Consider the following 24,176-nt stretch of genomic DNA (forward strand, 5'->3'; position numbering starts at 1 on the left):
GGAAAGGAACGAAAATGCACATCGGGGTCAGGCAGGCCGAACACGGATGACACGAATCGCAGTTGTGTTCTTTGCCGCAGGGTGCACCCGCCCCCATCACCACACCTCTTATCCTCCCTTCCGGACTCACACAGGCGCTCGGTAGCCGTGTGATGAGCGTCATCTACTGGCAGCAGGTGTATAACTTTCGCGACCGATGAGTGAAAACTGAGTGAAGGGCACTCCATTGACCTCGCTCAGTTCTCCTTTACGTACTCTGGCTTAGCTGAAGTGGTCCTGTGCCTTCATATACCCCCCCTCATTTTTGCTGGTACGGGACAATTCCTTACTCGCGCCTCTGGTCGCTGTAACAAACGAGTGAAAAAAAATAATTACTGACATTCATTGCAATGGATACGCTTTCGTCTCAACCAGATAACATATTTAGGGCGATCTATACGGCATACCTTCGATTAAAAAGACCCAGAGTGTCAACGATTGCTTTACAGTGGTTTGACTGTTTATGACATAGCTGCAATGAAGCAGATCTGAAAACTTTTGCCCGTTTTCTGCTTATACCACCGCCGCAGTACTCGTCATTTTAAATGTAAACGAATGGGCGGAGATCGCAGAGAAGGGGTGGAACTGTACTTTGCTGTGAGCGGGCAGTCACCCAATATCAGCCTGTGCTTCTAACCACGAGCATCGGATCCGTTTCAGAAACTACAAGAAATGAATTTCTACGTTTGTTTTCTAAAACTATTCAACGCAGAGGAGCTAGGAATATGACTAAAAAAATAAGCTAAAAAAACATTCAGTCCTTCATTTCGTCGGTTAAAAAGCTGTATCTCATTACCGTGGACAGAGTATTTCAAGGACTCTGATATGGCCGACGCAGGGCCTGTGTAGCTGATATAAGCTGTTTATATGCCATGTAGCTAAAAGGTTTCGCATATTTGAGCGTCATCATTATGGTTATCGTACTGTCGCCGTTCTTGCTATTCCATTTCTCAGAGTGGACTGCTAATGCCACTGAAATGCCACGGGGTAATTCAAAAGGATGCAGTTTTGAGAAAGTGCTTACGCCTGCGACCATTCCGGGGAGGGGGAACGCGTGCTTACCTAAATGACGTGGGGGAACGAAGGTGGCGCATGCACTTCGGTTTGCTTACTTTTATTCACTTCCTCAGCTTCGGTTCGTAGAATTTCAACTCTTCGGACTACTCCGAGAGCAAATGGCGGCCATATAGTAAAATGAATCGAGCGACCGAATGGAAGACATATATCTGGAAGCACGAAACGCTGCTTCCCGTAATGCACCTAAGCCTCCTTTATGATCTTTCCGACAAAAGTGGAGAGGAATACGCGAGTGCTCTTGACTTGTGCACCGCGCGCGGGGCTGGCATTAGCAGGGCCGTTTCGAGTTCCCGGAGGCCAATGCCTTAATGCGCTTCCTCTACCGTCACGACCTACCTCAGACGCCGCCGTTGCCAACATCCACCGCGCGTCGGGCGTTGGCTAGCTCACAGTAGTTTCCACACACTGGCTCTTTCGTTTCATTCTTACTTGGAGGTCCATTTATCGCAAGACCGAAATGCAAATTCATTTCGCAGTGGGCCAGGGTGGAACGAACGTTGGCTGTCTCTTTCTTCTCTATAAGAGCGAATAAATTCTCGCCGCCCCCTGCGGCTTATGCGCGTCGAAAAAAGCCTGTCGACGCAGTAATGCGTTTTCACTAATTATGCCGGAGCTCTGCTATTAACGAAATAGAGGACCGAACGTTTCAAAAGGCCCTTTAAGACGGCGCCCGCATTCCGGAACAGGGAAAACAAAACAGCGCACAGGTTCTTCTTCTTCAGCGCAGGAAGTTGCCAATTAGATTAGCGGGCGCAGCTGGGAAGAGTTGGGAAGCAAAATGAATTCGTTTGCTAGTTGAGATGGCAAGGGAGTGCATAAACTGCTTGCCGCAGAAAACGTAGCCAAATTGGTTACACTTGGCAGATGCGCGAAGCCTCTGCGCCCCCAAACTCCTGCTTCCCCCTTACTTTCGTATGCGAGGCACGTATTAGCGACCCTCTACTGATTTTCTTGAAACCGATTTCGTTACCTCAAATCCTCGCTCTCTGAGCGGCGCTCTTTATACGACACTTTAAAAAGTGAGGATGGGTTAATGAAATTCAGGCATGAGTGCCCTTTGAGTGCGTTACTGTGCCGCCCACAAGCAGTACTTTGTTAAATATGATTATTTTCAAGCGAAAAGGGAATCTGCGATGCCTAATACGTGGACTTCTATGGCAGGAGTATGGTCCCAGACAACGGTTTCAACTCCTGCTCAGGTATTTTAAACAAGAAAAAAAAAAGATTGTCAAATTAGGTTTCTTTTCTTTCTGTTAGCACGTTCACAATGTAGTTGTAAACCGTTAGGAAATCCTTGTTTGTTCTTCGCCCAGACGGGAGGATGTGAATTAAGTCGAGACCAAGTTCTTCGCATCTGACGTGGACGTTCCGTTCGTTATTCCACGCTGTTATCAGATCATTCAGGAGAGGCTTGCTGAGAAGAAGCAAAAATGGACGCCCGACGTTATGAACGCAGGTGATACGAGACACGGCGCGCGGTTCTTTCGTGCCACCCGTGTGGCCAGTTACTGCGATCCGTGTTCTTTCGAGCGCTTGCCGCGTTTTCCTTCCTGGCAAACTGCATGTGCCTCACTTCGCCTTTAACGGATGCAAAGTTTATACAGTGTATTCAATGACCTACATCCTTCAAAGACATCTGTACACGGCATCCCTTATTCATGGTGAGCCAAGAGACCAACCCCGATCTGTGACTTAAACGAGATGCGGTGGCGCTGCTGTCGCCAGCTGGGACGACTAGGGGAAAACATGAGGGTGAAAAGTAGGCTTAGCGTTCCTTAGAATATATGGAAGCAAAAGGTTTCAAATAAATTTTTTGATTTCGCAGTGCACCTGTGATGTCGACCTTCAGTGAAGAACAACTAAGTTCATCCTAGAACAGATTCTGAAAGTATGAAGAGTAATTTCGATGGTGATGTATTTCTAAAACACTTACGAATGGGAGTGACTTCCGGCTGGGGGTACGGAACGGGAGCGCGGCCCGTAGACACACTGACCGACTCCGCCACCGGCCTCTGTAAGCGCCACCTATGTGCGTAATTGCGTTGTTAGTCGTCTGGTGCTGTTCCTGTATCGTGGTGTTCGAGGACTATCATCAACGTAAACCTATCTAGGTTGCCGAATTTGAACCACAGTACTTGCGAGGAAGCGTAGGCCACAAGACAGCATGTCGGACTACACGAGAAGCTTGCGCGATTCGGGGAAACACGTAGCGGATAGAGCGCCTTTTGGGGTATATCCGGCTTCGTAACGCACATTTATCGTGGCGTTTTAGAAAGATTGGCTAGAAATGACGAAGCATACTTGTCACACTCTTCTTCAAAGCACTCGCCCGCCTCCATGAGTTTTCTGCGAAACGAGAAGAATATTTCTGGTTGCTTACATGCGATTCCATAGGCCGCGCTTCTGTTATGTTCCCCCGGCCGGGAGTCATTTCCATTGGTATGTGCTATAAATATACATTGCGTTCGAAATTGCTTTGTTTGTAAACACGGTGTGGGTCTATATATCGCGCACTTACGTGTTCTTAATCCATCGTAATCATCATCATCCTGGTTAGGTCAGGGCAACGGCTTCTCCCAATGATAGAGCTCTAATTAGCCCTGTGCTGCATCAGCTGCGCCCACCCAGTCCTGGCAGATTTCTTTCAACGATTCCATTCTCTAGTAATCCACTACCCACGTTACCCTAAAGGAGCATCGGTGTTGCGCGCATGTCCATTTTCTCTTCTTGATTTCAGCTAGCGTTCCCTTAGCGTTCTGCTGGTGTAGACTTCAGCTTTCCTAACAAGGATGAGGTGAAAATTTATTTTGGGAGAACAAGTGGAATTCTAAAGGAGAGTTACAGGAATGAGCTTGCCTGACTGCGGGATCTAAGTTGTTTCTAGCCGCATGCTCCCCGCTTTCTTTTGCGCGCTTCCAGCAAGACCTCATGGACATGGCGGCGCCAACACACGCCACCATGGTGCCTCATGGACATGGCGACACTCTGCCTAAGTGGCTCAAAGCGATTATGGACAAAGTTTCCGTTCGAAAAAAATACCTCATTCAAGCTAGCGAAGCCCGAGTAGCCTTTATTAGAGCACTATTTTGGAAAGAAGTGAGTATTGCCGCTTTTTAATTTTATCAAAGAATATCTTGTGTGTCTCCAAAACCAAGGGCTGGCAGAAGTGGCCGAGCTTTTCGTCGGAACAGAATGCAAACACGAGAAATATTTAAACTGCATGCACAGATCAGTATTTCAGCAAAGTTACACGCCATTTTCAGTCTGAACGTGCGAAGAAGTGAGAGTGAGTGATGTAGGCGCCCTTATTTAGTGAAAGAGTGCGATTAGCGCTTCGTCATTACTGCAGCATGTGGGTACAGCGAGACAATACAGAGCGGCTGGAATGTTTCTGTCGAGGATTACGTCGACATACGGGCTGCTGTGAGTATCTGATGTCTTCAAATTAGACAAAGTACACAGGTCTCATTGGATCTGGATTAAGAAGCAGAACAAATTCACTCTGCCGCCCGGTTACCTTTGAAGTCCTGGCCATGATTTTGGCCATTACTTTGGTCATGAAGTTGTCTCATCACGTAACGCACGAAATAGCGGCAAACATTTGGCCTCGAGATTCTGGGCGATACGTGGGCTGCGGCGATTGTCACGCCACTCCGCGTCTTCAAAGCACACTCATTACTCACCTTTGCAGGAGAGTGCGTGCGGGTTTTCTGGGGGTTATATTTCTCGAGGTTAGACGTTTTTTTTTTTTGCAGCACTGTGAACACGCGCGCGCTTACCGCGTTGCTGGCTTCAGGGCCAAAGTATTCTATGGTATGTAATGTTGCACGCACAGACGTAGCAAAAGCGAACTATCGATGCTGTCTCTTCCGTAGCCCCAACGCTGCCTTGTCCTTGCTGCTCCCATTAACGTCATCGCAATGTCGGTAGTGCCTCACGACTTCGTAACCGTGATTTCCGCAATACCTGGCTCGTATTGCTACGGTTGTAAAAAAACAGTAACTGAGTCATCGACGGTGTCGGATGAGTGAATATTGCATTACAACACTCAAGAAAGGAGCAGAAAGTTTTTAAGGCGAAAACCTTTAATGTCTCATCGTTGTAAGCAGCAGTTGTCGACAGAAATGTCACGCTTTTCAGTTGGTCGAAACGGTCGTTACGTCACAGTGCGCCAATTTCAAACGGTGCCCATTGTACTTTGGCTAATAACCATGCAACCAATTGAAGGGATCATATAGTGATGCTCCAAGTGGGACTGAGCTTAGTTAATTGCTTAATTACCCAATTAGCCTAATTAACTTTTCTAGTTAGGCCATATAAATAAATAAGACCGAGTAGGAAATTGGTCGAGCTCGGGAATCGAACCCCGGTCTTCCGAGTGCGAGACGAACATGCTATCCACTCCGCCATGCCAGCTTTCTTTTTTTTCTTCAACATGGTATTTATTACAGCGATGTAATGTTCTATGTACATGAACTATATACAAGCCATTATGAAAACAGTGGTAATCAATACATATTCAAAAGATATACACTAGAAAAGGGGCAATGCAGAGCACATCACTAATAGTGAGTGCCACTCCGGTTCGTACTCAGTCTGGGCATACACGTCTCTTAAATGAACAACCATTCGACTGAAGTGATCCTTTGTAGACACAACAGGTTCACAGTGTCTGTCCATCATGCGGGTTTTCCAGAGGCTGTGCAGTCCAATCAGAAAGAACATGTCCAGGGGTTCATCAACAAATGGCAGCGCAGTGAGATAGCGAACAGAATGTGGAGTCAGATGAATTCTTTTTTTAAATGTGCGTTGCAGGATATCCCAGAAGAGTACTGCATCTTTGCAACTGATGAAACAATGCTCAATTCTTTCTGGTTCATCACAAAGGCGGCAATTAACGGTAGACACAAAAATGCCCTTTTTATCTAACCATGTTCTAACGGGCAACGTACCGGTGTGTAACTTAAAGAAAAAGGTCTTTGTACACGGCGAGACTGGCATCTTACGTACTCTTTTGAGTACGTCATGCCCCGGTAAACCAACATACAGAGAGCGGTACATGGGCGGAGGGAAGAGCATACTAATCAAATCCTTATACAACTTTTTCCTCGACACTAAAAAAAGGAACTCAGGAGAAAAACGAACAAGTAGGAAACGGACAGCCAAATACACCTCTGGCATTATGCCCCACAAACACGGACGGTCACAAACATTGGAAGACACAATGAGGTTGGGTAAAACATGAACTAAATTTGTTTGCAGGAATGAACGTACTATTGGGTGTGTAGTGTCACGGAAAAACATGAAACGTGACACTATCTGTCGGACATACAGGTGAACTAGACCAAGGCCGCCAGCGCTTACAGGCCGAAAAAGGTTATCACGCCTCATGGATTCAAAAGACGAATCCCACACAAAAGTAGCGAAAACCCTGTGAAAACGCTGGATAGGAAGTCATGCGCAATGAATAATTTGCAGTACATAATAAATTTTAGTGGCGAGAAACAGATTACAGGCGGTCGCCCTGCCAAAAATTGAGAGGCCATGGGGGACAAACGTTTGAGCATAGCGCTGAAGAGTTGACACGCGGTCTTTACAATAATGTGCGCTATGCTTATAGGCACTCAGAGGGACGCCAAGGTACTTTGGTGGCCTGCATGTCCATGTTATACCAGCATATTCAGCAGGTGTCGAACCCCAGCTACCAAACCAAAGACCGCAACTCTTAGAGCGATTAATCCGACTTCCTGACACCGAACCAAAGTCCTCCGTTAAACGAATAACCTCATCGATGCTTGGCTTATCAGTACAAAAAAACGCAAGGTCATCTGCATAAGCCGATACCTTCAGTTCGTGGCCCATTATTCGGAAACCATTGACAGCTCTACTGTTTATAACACTTATGCAAAGTGGCTCCAAGTATAATGCGAACAGGAGCGGAGACAGTGGGCACCCTTGCTTCACCGAAGACTGAATTAGGACTGGTTGCGAGAGATAGCCATTAACAATCAAGCGCGTGGTACAGGATTTGTAACAAAGGCGTATGCCAGTAGAAAGTATTGAACCGAGATTAACGTGATTTAAAAGTGCAAAAAGAAATGAATGGCACACTCGATCAAATGCCTTTGCCAGGTCAATTTGCAGCATTGCTACTTGTTCTTGAGCGTCACTGCAATACTGCAACACCGTACGCGCTACATGTAGGTTAGATTGTATTGATCGTCCCCGCAAGCCACATGTTTGATGAGGCCCAATCAAAGTAGACATTGCGAGCTGCAGCCGATTTGACAGTACTTTAGCAAAAATCTTATAATCTACATTAGAAAGCCTGATTGGTCTGTAGCCATCTACAAATCGAAGTTTTTCCTTATCCTCGGTTTTTGGTATAAAGACAATATGACTTTTCGTAAATGACTGAGGCAGAAATTCAACATCAATACTTGTCTCAAAAATTTGGAGCAGGACAGGGGCTAGAACGGATTTAAATGCATTGTAAAATTCTCCTGAGAGGCCGTCAGGCCCCGGAGTCTTCGAGAGCGGCAATTGATCAATTGCATCTTGCAATTCACCCAAGTTTAAAGAGCCACTTATTGCCTTGCACTCATCCTCATTGAGTGGGTTAATCATGGACACCAATCGCTCTATATGATCATCATCAGCAGTGCTAGACGTGGCAGCAAACAGAGAACTATAGTGGTTTTCAAACTCGGTAACTATGGCATCTGTACTTGTGACCAGGGCACCACCACAGTAGAGCTCAGAAATTCGCTTGGCAGCCACGTGACGACGCTCATCTAGCAAGGCCTGTCTAGTAGGCTCCTCAGAGTGCAGAGCACGGTTGCTGCGGGATCGTACACGGGCCGCACGATAGCGTTCTGCATCAAACTTCTGAAGGTTGCACTTAACAGCACCAATTTCCTCTGTGTACAAGCCAGGAGATTCACATTCAAGCGCATGCAGATTATAAAGACTCTGAAGTAACCGTTTCTCCTCACCATGCTTAAGATAAGACTTCACGGAGCCGATCTCATTAGCTATGCTACGAACTTCTAGCTTAAACATCTCCCAAGCTGCAAATAATGGTCATGGTCATGGATGTCCCATTATTTGCCGCCATGCCAGCTCGATGGTTTGGAATGAACAAAGGCGCGTCTAGTCAATACGGTGTCTTCGCTCACTCCCATCCTCCTCCCTTTCCTCCCGGCGAGGTTTAGGTGTCCACCTAGGTATGAGAGACAGATACATTTCCTTTCCTCATAAACCAATGTACCGACGAGCGACGCGTAGAACCAAATGGGCGATGGCGTTCTATGGACTCCCTGGCAGCGTTGCAAGACGCTGTGGGGATGTTCCACTCTTAGAGGCGAAGCTTAACATCTTAACCACACATCAGTGACCACACTTTAGGTCAAAAAAGTGCCCCCCCCCCCCCCCCCAAATTTTGACGGCTGTCCATCGAGATATGCCACGCAGTTACTGCGTAATTTCCTTTCCTCAAATACAATTCTCACTTTCTTCATTACCGGCACTCTTTGTCTTCTTTCACTCCCACTTCCCCCCTTCCTCTACGGTGCGGTTCAGGTGTCCACCGAGATGACACAGAATTACTGCGCCATTTCCTTTCCTCAAAACGCGTTGCGTTCAAAGGGCAAGGCATCGCGCCGAACGGGTGGTGGCGTTCCGTGGACTCCCTGGCAGCGCTACAACACGCTGTCGCGTTCCACTCCTAAAGGCGAAACTTAAGCGTCATTAATTAGCAGTTAATCAGGATTCAGGCATTAATCATTAATTAAGCATTAATTAGTGATTTGCCATTACTTAGCAATTAGTACTAAATTATATGTGACGTCACCAGTGCCACAGAAACAGCGAAAGTGGTGCGGAAAACGCTTTCGCCTCTACGCACTTTAGACAGTCAAAGTGCCCTCTGAATTTTGTGCATGTTTTCTTTTGATTGCGTTAAACATAGCTTACGGTCAGTTAAAGGTTATCGGTATTGTTTGGTGAAAGGCGCGAAAATTTCTGCTAAAAAGAATGAGTCGGTGCTGGTAATCGATCCAGTAGGCAAGCGGGCATCTAAATATTGTTTGAGCGCATGAACTTTTCTTTCTGCTAAGTAACATATTTCAAAGGTTTTATGAAAGAATTTCGATTCAAATCGAGTGAAGGTTTCAGGGTTCTAAGCGCTAATATTTTAAACTTACCTAATTATGGAGGAAAGTGAGTTATCACTTGAATTGCAGTTGGTTTTGTGAACATTGTTATAGCCAATGAAATGAAACTTTTCTAGGTCTACACTGATGTGTACAATGTGCACTTCTATTCTGCCCTTGTTGTCACAAGACACAGACCGTGGCGGTGGTGGTGTTTTTTGTTGATATCAGCTATTAATTTGTCTGTGTTGATGAGGATTTTGTGGATGCTGATTACGTCATGGTCAAAGTTTGTAGAGGCTTTTTTTTCTATTACCATTATCATTGTGTCGGCCGCCTTCTCGCAGCACCTTCCTCTTTCTTGTGTAGAAAAAAATAAACTTCACAGCGCTGAAGTTCGTTTGATCAGGTTTGGTTTATCGAGGTTTAACGTCCAAAAGCGACTCAGGCTATGAGGGACGCCGTAGTGAGGGGCTCCGGAAATTTCGACCACCTGGGGTTCTTTAACGACATCGCACAGTACACGGGCCTCTAGAATTTCGCCTCCATCGAAATTCGACCGCCGCGGCCGGGATTGAACGCGCGTCTTTCGGGTCAGCAGCCGAGCGCCATAACCACTGAGCCACCACGGCGGGCGTTCGGTTGATCATCTCTGTTATTTCTGGTGTTAAACAGCAATATCGTATGCTCTGTACTAACGCTTTTGTCTGTGCTTACCAGCAGACTACTTTGTCCTCTCAGAGTTTAGAATGTGCACTTGAAGTTTAGAGAAAAAAAAAGAACTAATTGATGAAAAGATAGCTTAGTGCCGATTGTAGGCTAAACAGCGGTGGTAATTTGTAGCTGTAGTACATTATAGTCGCGCACTACGGTACGACAGTCCATCGACCACTAATTCATGGCATGTCGTCTCCTAGAACCGCTGTCATCCGGCCCAATAACTCTGTCAAGTAGAATTGACGCAGAGCAGTATAAATACCCTATTCCTATCTTTATTCAATTAAAACTCGATCATTTAATTGATTCTGTTGACTGTCCAGCCTTAAAAGGCGAATGAAGACTTCGACAAATTTATAAAGCCGTGAGCGTCCATACCCAGGCACGCTACAATCCACCATAATATATATAGATTTTTTTGTTGATTTCATTTGTAGGTGTGACGTAATCGCCTTTTAAATCGTGCCGAGCGCGCCACTGTAGGAAAGCCGAGTGTGGAAACAGGCTTAATAACATCGGCACTGGGATGCCTCACTCCCGCAACTCCGACAGCCGCGCTCGCTTCCGTGTGTCTGTCGTTCAACCGAGCGCAAGATCGGCTGCGACGGGCTCCGTTTCATTTTTTTTTTGGTTTTGTTCACGTTGGGGGAATGAAAGTAAGGGCATTCAAACTTCGGTTCAAGCAGCGGGCTAATCATAACGGCGCTCGGCGCAGACTTCCGCTGTACGAACACGAGCGGCAACGATGGTTGCGTTTTTCACTGCTACCTGTGAGAGAAAATAGAAGCGCAGTCGGTCGCAGCTACTATGAAGAGAGTCAATTCGAAGCCCCTGCAAATAGCAGTGCACAGCTATGGTATCCCTCGCGACGTTGATATCGTTAGAGCTTTCCGATAGTGTTTTCACTGTGCTTGTCGTCAGCATGAGCGACGCTCAGCCCAATACCATGAGTCTGTGCTAAAAAAAATATGAGCTTTTCATCGCCACTAAGAGCAGCTTTTGCGAAGATTGCACGAATACCCGGTTCGCGGAAGTTTTTTCATTCCGATTCCGCTGAATTGCGGCCGCGGCGTGCGTTGATCGAGCTGATGAATTCAAGCTAAGCAGCTGAATGCCGTAGCCCGTGAGCCATGGTGGCGGTTCGTATATTCTTCATAAGATAGTCTTTAACATTGATTTTTCTTCATATAAAATCGAAAAGGAGAACAAAAATAATTGAAAAGATTACCAGAACGAGACCGCCGCCACTTCCTTCCTGAGTCTATCCGTTAGCTGGAACGCATTCTGTCGTTACTCATTTTCATACCCGCTGCGAGGCCGGCGAATACCGCTCTCTCGTGCGAGTTTTTTTTTTTTTTAATTTTTACAGCATCTAATCTCGCAAAACAGCTATCAGAAGCAAGTGCACGCGCTAACTAGCTTCCAGTCGAGCGGCAGTGATTGATATCGCATTTCTTTTCGCCATCATGTTATTGTCGCTGGCCGAGTTAGTAGAGGCAATATATGATGCTCACAAGCACAAAGGAACATTCCGAGCGTCTCAGGCGATCAGAAGCAGTCTGTAACCCTACAGTTAGCTGTAATGGTGGCTACGGCTGCAACGGACCAGAGCGCGTGTCGCTTGCTAGTCGCGGTAGTGCTAAAGCAGGCCTCATTTCTGACGTCACGTCTTTCGTGTTCAGTCACCAGTGGCATACACAGCCTCTGTGGGCGGGGCGACGGGGGCCCATTTTTGTAGAATAAGTGTGTTTTCACTTAGTTTTGATTTCTTTGTGCATGATATTCATGTTATAGGGTGAAAAACCTAATTCGTCCGACACTTGAGTATACTTCTGTCGAATGGGATCTGTTCCTAAAAAAAAATATAAAGAAACTTGAAAGGGTCCCGAGAAAAGCTGTCCGTTTTATCGCTCACGCTTATCATAGCTCTATCTCCCCATCCTTTTTGATGTCTACGAACTACATAACCACTTTAGAAAGAAGGAGAGCACTTGCAAGACTTAAATTTCGGTACTCACTACACTTCAGCCAATTTATTATTAATCCTGCTCCTTATCTATCTTCCCGATCCCCACGAGAAACATGCAACAGCCACAACCATAACCTTGCCCCACGCTCTGCATGCACCAATACGTTCAGAAACTCATTTTTTCCGCTTACAATCACAGCATGGAGTTTACTGCCAGCAATCTCCTCGGCTCATTATGCCACCGCTTTTGAAAATAGTGTTTTACCCTATTTGTCACGTTAGTGTTATCAACACACCCTGTTTCTTTCCATTGTTTATTGCCTCGAAATGCTACATTTGGTAGCATTTGATTCTATTTTGCTCTTTGAATGTTGCCCCCTTGCTTGGTCTGTATGACTGCAGTGTCTGTAAATAATAAAAATAAATAAAATAGTAGCTTTTACCCAATTTTTTTTTTTAAATCCACTTCAGCGCCCGTTTAAGCAGCAAACTTCGAATGACATTATCTGTGATAGGTTCTCTTCACAGTCTAAATAATTTTGAATTACTTAGCACACAGGTTGTAATTTTGTCATTAATCGCGCTATAACCGCCTCAACATGGATGTTTTTAATTGGGTTACATTATAAGGTAAATGGTTGCCTTGCCTATTCAAACAGTACTGACAGCTTTTTGCCAGGGAAGACATGTCACGTTAGCGCCTGTCCTGTCGTTTTTTCTCCTACTTTGTGCTGTCTTGTTGCGCGTTAATTCTTGCCAGCTATGAACCAACATGCCCTGGCGAGTGTTTTACTGAAGACATCAACATTGCACGCAATGTTGAAGATGAATTTGGTTTGATTTGATTTTACACACTGTAGAAAAGGAGCCCGAAAAATGAAGCACTGTCTTTTCCTCCGCCGATTGTAAACACTTCTTCTAGTAGAAATTTCAAAAATATTCTAAAAATGTAAGCAAAACATGGTCTTTAATAAATCACCTGAGTTGGCGTGTGCTATAACGCATAAACTTTTTGTTTTAAATTCTTTCCTGGGGCTGGGACAGCGCTGGCGGGTGCCTTCAACAGTCATTTTTTAAGGGCGTCCCAAAAAATTGGCCTCACCACCTGAAAGCGCTCACACATTAAAGCCACCGTTTTTTCTTCCTAAAACTTCATGATGGAGTACCTTCGCTCACATTCTGGAGAAGTCTTGACAGTCTGTCTAACATTATTCTTTTTATGTCTGACAGTTGCGATGATAGTGAGGGATTTTCATGTGGCCTAAAAGAGGAAATGGTTTCGCCCCTCTACAAGAGAGGAGGAAAAATACGAACGAAAACTACAGGCTCATTTCCATGATTCTTATACTCGCTCAAGTTCAAGAAAATTTTTTCTTGCCAGTAATAGGCAATGCTGAGGACGATGTTCAGAGGCAGCGCCGTGCGTAGGCGACGTGTGAAGAACACGCTGCAGCCTGAGCAACTGACTCCACCAATCATTGTCGCGTGCGCGAACCACTCAGAACTGCAGGGTGATTGAAAAGTCACAGAAAAAGTAAAAATTCAGTTATCTGAAAGTGCAGGCAGTAGCGTGATAGGGTTCATTTTCGCAGAAACGCACAGAAAGACTTTGGATTTTGTAGTAATGAAAAAGTTTCTCGCCATATTTCTGACCGACAGGTGTCGCTGCAGCGACATTGTGCATAACTGTGCAGACCCACAACTACCACTCTTTTTGGGCAAATATAACTATTTTCGCAATAAATATTGTTTTAATAATAAACATCTCCACGTTTTCCTGTGCATTTCGGTGAAAACCACAGTGTTCTGCTACCTCCATTTGTCGAATTGTTAAAGCTTTATTTTGATAAAATTGTGAAGTTCGTAAATATTATGCAGGAAAAGGGATGCAGTTTATGCATTTTATGATGTAGAAGTTAACGTGACTTCTGCCACGATATCAAGCGCAGCGAGCCAATTTATAAATCTGCAATGAAGCAAAGCTAACTCAACGAAGTTTTAAAAGTGCTTTTTTAGCGCTCGATATTTCGGACCAAAGTGCCCACTCACAGAATTTGAAATCTGGCCTCGCCTACTACGTAGACCGCCTTCAATTCCGGAATAGAATCTTGCGCTTAAAACTTAAAATTAGGGCGTTGATTAGTTAATTTTAGTTAATTATCGTCACCCAGTTGAGCTGAATCACGTGCGTAATGTCCGCCTTGCTATACAATCCACTTGCACAGAGGGCAACGACGTATCTCTCACTGCTTTTGCAATAGAAATCTCTAAGGGTTAAAAAAGAAGTCACCTGGTATATCATAGCCGGTAGTTAAGCCCAATGCATAAAAACTATCGAAATAATCGACTTCAAGCAGAAGCCACAGGCAGCAAGGATGCATTTAGCTGCAGCTTGCAGCTGAATGCTTTTGTTGCTTAGTTTTTTTATTTACAAATGCTGCAGGCCCTTTTCGGGCCCAAGCAGGAGTGGTTACAATGATATGAACAAAAACTAGACAAACATCAAGGTCACTTGAGAAACAGCAGCGCAGGAATATACAGGTGTGTGCGAAACCTTGCTAAGATCAAAATAAAGACAACGGATCAACATGAAAGGCACTTAACAAGTCGCTTCAAATATGTATGTCTTGAATACACTCTGCAAACGTGTCGACAGTAGAGCAGTTTACTGCCACAGCAGGCAAAGTATTCCAAAGGGCGATCGCATAAGGAAACAAAGAATTTTTACACGAATTAATATGACTCTTGGGCTGCAGTACTTCTTTATTGTAGTGAGTACGCGCAGAATGTCTGAATGGGTCGGGAAGAAAAACTGATCGGAATATTTGGAAATTGCCACGATAAAGCTGATATGTGAATTTCAGCCTGGAAATTGATCTGCGCTGTGCCGGAATTTGAAGGCTGGCCCTATTTCGTAGGTGAGTAACGCTAGACTGGCGTGAGTAAGATGAGAATATGAAACCTAGAGCTAAATTATGAATACGCTCTATTTCTATCGTGAACGTTTTTTTACTTTTTCTTCAATGACTCCTTTTCGACATTTTTTACTCATCCTTGTTTCAGTATGCAGAAGACACTGTGTTACTGGCAAGGCACTTTTGCCATAGAACGGTAATTGGTATGTTGAAAAGTGACGCACAAAATGGTATGGGCTGGTTTACTGATAATGGCATCATTGCCCCTGTTCCAAGGAACCTTTTCGTCTGTTTACGCTTTCCTCTGAAGGCGATATTGGTCAAGCTGTTCCTTCGTACTCTAAGTAAATATTGATTAATTGGTTAACTTACTATTACCATCATTATTTCCTCTGCTCTGTCCTACTTTTTTATATTTTTGCTATCTTTTTGTCTTAATTTTTACCACAGTATTGTGATCTGCGATTTGACCCGAACAATTTTTTTTTGCGTAAACTTCATCTCGCAGTTCTCGTGTTGATGTTTTTTTTTGTATTGTAACATACCTGTACACTCCCCGTCAAAAGACTACAGGCCAGAGGGTTTGTTTTGAGGTTTGTTTTTTGTGCTGTATTTCTCCCACTGCCAGTAAATAACGATTAATATTATTAGTGTTCATCCATATAATACGCAACACACATACAATGTATACTTACATGACATCGACCTATTTCAGCACTCGCCGTATTCTTTTTAGACTGAAGCTCAGAACACTTCAGTCCGGAACGCTTCTGACTTGACGGCCTACAATTGTTGCACAACCTCTGTACTAACTGGTATGATTCGACGATGTTGCTTCTGATCACCTGGTTTTCTTGCAGCATTTTTCTTTGTAATTTTTTGTTCACTACTGCTTTGACTGTTTTTGTCTGCCCTTGCATATACTATGCCAAATTTTTTTGCTCATCTGGTTTGTCTTTTTTCGACATCTTCTCGTTTGTCTTATGTAACGGCCACCATGTATTTCTTCTGTTCATTATTCTATTGTAATGTATCGGTATGTATTGTTCTGCACTCTATTTCTCGCACCTGAATTTTTTTATCCTCCCAAAGTGCGCAAGCAAAAAGTTTCTCGCTGTTCCTGGGCGCCATGAATAAACACTAACTGACTGATTCATTGTTTCATTGATTGATTGATTATTATTATTGTTGTTAGCGGCGGTACTGTTGTTTTTGTTGTGTTGGTTGTTATATATTCTTGCACCTGCGAATTGAAGAGCGGCAATGTCTTACGTATTTCATTCAAAAAATCTTCTGAAGATATTATTCCACGCCACTCTACTCGCCTTCTACCCAACAGTTCAACTCCTTTACGGAAGCCAACGACCGTTGTGAGTTCAAATTCAAACAATTCATTGAGAGCTTAACACGTTCACATCTTAAATCGACCAGTAACGCAGCCCACAGTGGCTGAGAAGCATGTTTTCTTGTGACAATTTAAGTTTTTCTTGCTTCTTTTCGCTTAAATTGAGCCTGAATTTCTGAAATGCTTACATTTTTGGGTGAAGTCCATCAAACCCCCAATTGGATGAGTTAATCATTAATAGTATTAGCTTTTGCACTGTGTGATTGAACCATCTCTTGTCTTATTACTGCGCATTTATGTGCACAAACACAGTTCCTATAGTATCTCTTTATAATCTTCTCTTCCTTATACTGCTACTACTGTTGATACTTCGACGCTGTGTTACGAATCTTGTTCTTCTCTCTGCTCTCAGTAGCGACGTGCAGTCAACAGTCATGTAGTTTTCTTTTTTTTACTCCGTCGAGGGCATCAAAATATGTAAGAAAATTTTAGATGCTCTTTACTTAAAAACATTCAAGCTGACGGATTTGCCTCTTTGGTGGCACTCGTGGAGGAAAAAACCGCGAAAACGAAAAGTATGTCATTTAGACAAAAAGGGGCGTTTATCCCTCCCCTAGAAAGTAAATAGAGCTCTTCTTTCCAAAGTGAATGAAACCGAGGATATTTCCTTGTTTTTTGACTGCACATCACTTCTTTCACTATGAGTGCCTTTTATGTTGTGTGCAGAATTTATTTATAATTTGTACGACCCGATCTTTTCCTTTAGCTATAATTGACTTTTTGTTTCTTGCAGTTGCCTTCTGTCTCTCTAGTGCGAAATGGAACCTGTGCTTCTGACAGCATTCGCAAAGAAAGTGTACATAAGGAGTTTCTGCCTGTAGTCAAATACCACTTCAACACACTACCCACAATGGAATGTCGCGAGACTTTTTCGTATTTATATCTGTGAGTTGGCGGCGATGCAGCCGACCTCGTCGTGTTCGGGTGTTTTTTTTTTTTTTCGCGGCACTGCTAACTGCAGCTGCAGCCTTTCTTTATTAATTTTAGGATTTCTGCTAAAGTATTGAGGAGCACATCGGCCCTCTCATTTAACAGCTTCATTCCAGAAAGCACAGAGGTCACTCTTCTAACATAAGCACATTTCAAAATTCTTTGTCTCCGTTTGTCAAAGAGCTGTATTAGCCCATACCCCCTTGCTCCAAACGAATTACTTTCTTTTTCTTTTCGTACTGTGGTTCTTCCTTCACGAACTACATTTTTTATGTTGAGCATTTCATGCTTCTTTTCACCTTTTTTTTTTTTTACAGCTGCACCTCATGCGACGGTTTTATGACCTTTGAGTAAGGTGCTTTTTTTTTTATGTCGCTAGACTGTTCTTTCTTTTAGTATTCATCGTTTTTCTCGTTCCTTCAACCTTGCCTACCTCTTACTCACTTCTTGCTTTGTTTATATTTCCGTAGTTTTTTCTTATCTTCTGACTCGGCTCTGTCTCATACTAACACCCCGTAATCATTTCTGGACACGCTAAATAAGTACTCATTGATTTACTGACTGATTGAGTAATCAATTCGGTGTCACTGTTGACAGGGGCGACGTGAGTACCGAGTGAAGCGATAGCAGGAACGCACGGTGCGTACTAACCCCTCGATACGGCACCGTTGGTTTCGCACCGTGGATGTTGCATAGAGGTTTCCAGCTGCTCAAGACAGGCTGCCTCTCAAACGCCCCCATGGTAGCACGACGGCAGTGACCTTTTTCAGCGGCCTTCCGGCAGAACGGGCAAGAATAGTGAAGACCTTGACAGGAGTTGGCGATAACGCACCGACCTGTTATCGCACCTCTGTTTGTGGGGGGCCTATCGTGTCGCTCACCGCGTGCCAGCGCCCTGCGCTGTTTCGCTTCTTGGCGTCACCGTCGCCCGGCTGTGCCCATCTCGCGGTTGCCGCTGACCTGGCGCTCGGCGCGGGCCGTCCGCATTAGGAAATTGCCTCGCCCTCATCAAAGCCACGTTTCAGGGCCGTCGAGGAGAGACGCCGAGCAGGCAGCCTCCCTCGCAGGGGGTGCCGCGCCGAGTCTCTGTGCAGCATCCAATATCTTGATGGAGGGCGCGAGGAAGCGCGTTCTGTGGCCCTCCTTTCTCTCCTGCGAAGCTTCTCTGCTCGCGCCAATCCTCCTCGCTTACTTCGGAGCGACATTCGCAGCCTGATGGTGCCCGTGCCAGCATCGTTTGTATGCAAATACCGCACAGACTCCCACGGCTTACCCTAAACACCTTTTACATTTGCCCGCCTCTCCTTCCCATTCTCTTATACTCTTTGACGACCCTCTTGCGCGCGTTGCCGTCCTTTCTTTTCCCATTTTTCTCGAGAGTAATGCCCAGCTCAGTGTCGTCCTTTTTTTTTTTTGTGCTTCGCAAGCCTTGCTCGGGCATCGGTGAATAGGCCTTTCCTAGCTACCTATGATCGCATTCTGTGCGTCTTCGCAGACAATCTGGCCACGGAGTGCTAATAAAGAAGAAATTGCTTTGGCATCCAAAAAAGGAAGCAGCCGCACCGTTCCCTTAATTTATTTGTTTGCGTCACCCACGGAGGCATTCGTCGCATGGAAAATTCCTGCCGATGTTTTTGTGTACGGAATTATGCCTCCCATATCGGGCCAGCGTATATGTAATTTTTGCGCTGAAGCTTTTCACTGTGTTTGGTAAACGTCATTTGCAAGTGGAGAAGACAATCGCCTGTCCAGGCGCCCCGTCGTTCATGCGGTCAAACGGAGCTCTTCCCGACTGCTCCAGCGAAAAGTTTCCGTCAAGCGTTCCTGAGTCTTCTTGCGTCGAGATTATTACCTCAAAACTGCTTAGGTTTGCTCTAGCGCACGTACTCGTTAGTGAAGTTCTTGAGAGCGCCGCAATCCTTTTTGCAATTTTAGACAAATCACAGGAGTACCGTTGCGATAAGGCAGCAGCGCTATCTTCAAGAATCAGTCTAATGAAGCAGTACGGAATTGAGGTAGCCAGCTGCATCTCGTCATGTAGTTGTCTCTGGCGGCACGGGAACAGCGCCTGCGAAGCGACGCAGCTGGGATCCTTCCTTGATAGGATCAGGGGTTAATCTGGAAATGGTGCGTGAAACTTCGCCCGAATCCAACAAAAAATGTCCTCTGAAATCTCCATAGACGGGCCGTCATTGCCCTTGTGTCCATTAAAATGCGCCCGCCACAGCCGTGACTGGAAGCTGCGAACTCGTGCTCAGCAGCAGAGATACCGCAGCGGGCTGTAGCAGGCGCCCAGATTTTCTGTTTTTATAGTTTCTAACTTTGTGCACTCAAAATTAAAAAAGAAATTGCGGTCTAGCCAGTGATCACCGAGACTACCCCACTGCAGGAATGCAAGCGTTTGCTGCGCCTTGTTTTGTTGCCATGCTTAGACAACGAGCGACGTCAGTGCACAAGCCTTTATGTACCCGTTTTGTTGCGCCTGTCATTAGCCCCGTCGACCAGGACGGCGACGAAGTGATCAACGCCAACCTCTACTAAAACCCCGTCCACCGACAAAACATCCTTCGTCGCCGAATGCCCAAGGCGTCTTTGAGGTCTGGCTGACTCTATGCTGGAGACGCCACTGCATCCCGCTTCCTTTCTCGCCATCTGCTTGTGCAGGTGTTCCTGAGGCGCTTTGCTGCGTTTGTATTGTTGGCTGCATTTCTCGCTTCCAAGCGCTGCTTTTCTGCCATTACGACATTGCGGCGTTGTTCTGTAGACCAGCAGTTTGTGGCCCCCTTGTTGTCGCCTCACCATAATAATGTGATAATAATGTCATAATGAGACACGATTAGGGGTAGTGGGGCGAGGGAAGCCCTGCACAAGTGGGGTGAGTGATGCAGGAAACACCGAAATTCAGCCGTGGCAAGGAAATGACTCGAGAATTCGACGCTGCAGTGCGGCTGTACATTATGGCCACCCAAGTCGGACGAGAACCCCGCCGCGCGTCCGGCCCAGAAATCCGCGTATGCTGCGCCTTTCACTTGACGCTGCCTCGAACAACGCTGAAAGTGTTTCGAAGTTTTTGGCGCCTTCTAGAGAACGCGCGCCCCACCCGACGACTTTAACACCTACACAGGTGCGCACAGAGCACCCCAGAGGCGTTTGTAAGCGTTTGAAGGCATCGACCCCGCGTCCTACGCGAAGACAACGAAGGTGGCCCATTGCGCGGGGCAGTGTGCCACCTTCGGCCTGCGTGCAATTTGGTGGCACCCGCGGCTTTTCAGGGGACGTGTCGCAGATGCAGCTCTCAGTGCGAAAAAGCTGCAATGTACTAAACGAGTCTCTATTCGGTTCTCGCTTGAGGATGCTGTGCATACAAAAGCGTATAAAATGTACCACCCGTACGGTGTCTTTTATGTAAATACTTGCTTTCCACCTTGTACTGCGCAGCGTACGACGTGAACGCTGGTTTCTAGCAACGCTTGTGTTGCTCATATCACACGAATTGCAGCCTATTACACATGCCCAACAATTCTGGACAAAAGCATTTTTGAGGAGCGGGAAGCTGTTTATGAACGCAACTTATTCACATAATGTAAGATTTCACTGTAACAATCAATACATCCGCAGGCCATCCGATGGCAGCCTTATGTTTTTTTTTTTTTTCCATTAACGTTTTTGCTATCGTCAAAAGTTTTCGCCCTTGGTTTTCTATGGCAGTCATAACTGCTCGATGAGATCGATGCGATCATTTAAAACTGATCGATGCGATCATTTTAAAAGAAAGATTTTGCTACATATCAGAAGAATGGACCATTACCTTCAATATTTCCTTAACAGTGTCTTACAATTGCTCAATTTTCGAAATTTTTTCCGAGAAAGTTGGACATGTAGGGACGGGCTGTTTGCAAAGGCTTCTACGACCTGCAGGCTAGGTGAAAGTAGCAGCAGTGCAGTTTGTTGGCATTGGCGCCGACGGTCTAAGTTGCCATTTTCTCGTGCCATGTACGGACGGAGGGACAAAAACAAAAATCTGCGGACAAAGAGAGCTGGATAAGTAGGGGATAAGTGCATTCCTGCATTGAACCCATAACTTGGAATGACGGCTAAACCTTGTGAAAATTTTATTGACTGGTGAATGGCCTTTATGAGCATTGCTTTGTAATGATCACGCTCAAAGTTCTGCAGAAATGTTGCGTACCACGGTGCCTGCATTTGTAACGAGCCAGTGATACATGAGAAGAGGCCGTAGAAATGCTGAGTAATTAAGCACACGATCAAATTTTTAGTAGGCACTAGCCATACAGGGAGGACAGCGTTAATTGGAGATACATGGGAGAGGCCCTTGCCCTGCAGTGGACGTAGTCAGGCTGATAATGATGATGATGTGTCATAAAGGGTGCCATGTGACATTGCTTTTCTGGTAAAATATTTGGTGCATCGTTCGGCGGCGTGTAGGGTGCGGCAGAAAGAGTGCTGAACAGTGCTGCGTATTATATCAAAGAAAGCGCTAATGCAAGCGTGAATATGTACTTCTTATATTTGTTACAACCACTGAAAAAACTCCACATTCTTTAAAACGAGACCATAATGAATTGGATTCTTTGGGCACTCTCAAGAGACATTGCATTTTCTTTGTTGAATGCAGTATATTTACATACCAGTTTGTTATAGATTGAATAGTGCATGCGATTGGGAAAGGAACAAATGAAAAACCATCACAAATGTCATCACTTCTGCATCTAGCATTTCTTGATGATGATGATGATGATGATGATGAATTCTAATGGCGTGAGGGCGGCTTGGCCAACGAGCACCTTGGCAGAAGGCGTTTCGCTCTGCTGAACTTGAGATCAAAGGCCTATTTTGTGAGCATTACACCCAGAACAGCCGAACACCAGGCCAGGGGAAGCTTGTACCTTTTGTATGACCAGCGGATACCCGGTGGCACTGGAGACAGAACCTCGCCCCTGCCGCATACAAGACGGAAGTATTTTTTGATTGAAGTCTCCCGCGTCTAGGGCAACTCGACTACAGTGCCATTCAGTACTGTCGTTTGTAGTCGCGTAATGTTCAAAGAAGAAATGTGCGGCACTATCCTAAATTCTCGCATACTTTCTTTAAATTTTAATTTGATTTGACTGGCCCAGTGGGCTTTACGGGGTAAGGGGGGACTGATACCATTCGAATCCGGTTCCGCCGGATCGAAGAAGGCAATCTGCAGGCGCCGTTGAATAGCATTAGTTACCTTGCTTTATTACCGCAGGGCGGCACGAAACATCGCTTGCACTAGGTCATAAGGTATAAGGTAAAACAACAAAACAGGTAGTCACACTAAGAGGCACGCATCATCTCCGGAGCAGAGATCACTGGCAGCAGCGGGAAGTTTTCGTCCACTTGCCTACTTGAAGTCCCCTACTTAAAAACGCTCGGCAGCACTCCCGCGACGCTTTTCTTCGCCAATCAAAAAGAGGCTTCTCGAGGTCAATCGCGTATCTTAGCTTTAAACTGGACGGACAAACCAGAGTCACCCGTTCTCGACCCGCGAAACATGGGCTGCTGAAATTTTACCAGATTCTTCAGTTTAGACAACTCATGCCATTTAACAAAGGCGCGTTACTCCAAGGTGAGTATGTCCAACATTCTCAGGCAAAAATTTTGAAAATTGAAAAGTTTTAAGACACCGTTATCGAAATTTTGAAGGTAATGGTCCACTCTTCTGATATGCAGCAAAACCTTCTTTTTAAAGTGTTCCCATCGATCGCATCGAAAAGTTAAGACTGCCATAGAAAATCAATGGGGAACGCTTTTGACGACAGCAAAAACGTTAATAAAAAAAAAATGCAAGGGTGCCGTCGGGTGACCTGCGGATATATTGAATGTTATGGTGAAATCTTACATCACATGAAAAAATTGCGTTCATCAGTGGTCTCCCGCTAAAAAATGCTCTTGGCAAGAATTGTTGGGTACGAAAGCAACGCATCAGGCCCCCGCAAGCCCTTTGTTGTAGCAGCGCGGTGCCGGCGGCGGGACAGGACGCCAGACACACTGGCGACCCAGTGGCCTTTGCCTCTCTAAATGAGCCCCATCGTCAGTGGGACATTGCAGCACATCCGTAGCGGGCACAAACACATACAGAAAAAAACCTCCGCGCATTTATGGTCAGTGAACCCCGCGCCCCAACTTTCTCCAGGAAACGGAGGGCCTCCGCCGTTCGCCACAAAAACGGCAAACCCTTGCTCCGCGCGGAAATTACAAAGCTCGTTTCGCGACTGTATCTTGGAGAAAACATAAAGGCGCGAATTTATTTTCTTTCTGGTTTCTAATGACATGAGACCGACGCTCTGTTTAATTTATGAAATTCTGCTTGATGTGAGTGCTCTCGCGGTAGTAGCCTTGGTTTGAAATCTTCGAGTTAGCAATAAGGAAGGGGTGACATGAACTCGAGATGAATGAGGCGTATGTTGTCGAGTGAGTTCTTACAGTACACTGGATGTGTAGGCGAGAGCTTATAGGTATATTTGTTAGCATATGACGCAGTGCGCGGCTCATGACGCTAAATAGTTTCAATGGGTTAACCAAATGTAATCAATAGAAACGCAGCGAAAATAATGTTTAATGCTTGAACCCCTTTCACAAAAATTTACCAGCGTACCCAGAAAGAGTCTTTATGGATACAGCCCTACCTTCCTACTTTCGAAAGTGTCGTCAGAAAAATATTCTTGAAAAGTTTGTTTTTTTCGCTCGCTGATCACTTGTGCAAGCGCATGCACCTGGATGGACGGATATTACAAGCAAGACCTGAACGTCGCGCACTTGTCGGTACCTTAGTGCTCTTGCTGGCACTTCCGTGCCTGCTGTTGTTGTTTGCAGACAGTGTATTTGTTTTTGGAACGTTCCTGGCTCTTTCTCTATGAATTCAGCTTCGAATCTCCTTTCTGGCCGACCTCGTAATGATGTGCAGAGAATGCACCTTGCACTTA

At 45.4% G+C, this 24,176-nt stretch overlaps 1 protein-coding gene across 1 annotated transcript in view; it reads right to left on the reverse strand.

Moving 5' to 3' along the window:
- LOC149353024 (phosrestin-2-like) overlaps window positions 1-24,176 on the reverse strand; it is a 470,558-nt gene that overhangs the window by 241,802 nt on the left and 204,580 nt on the right. The gene's annotated exons all lie outside the window — the stretch shown is intronic.

The sequence above is a fragment of the Amblyomma mixtum genome, chromosome 3, assembly GCF_055824585.1.
Source record: "Amblyomma mixtum isolate Tamu chromosome 3, ASM5582458v1, whole genome shotgun sequence".
In the NCBI taxonomy this organism is placed as follows: Eukaryota; Metazoa; Arthropoda; class Arachnida; order Ixodida; family Ixodidae; genus Amblyomma; species Amblyomma mixtum.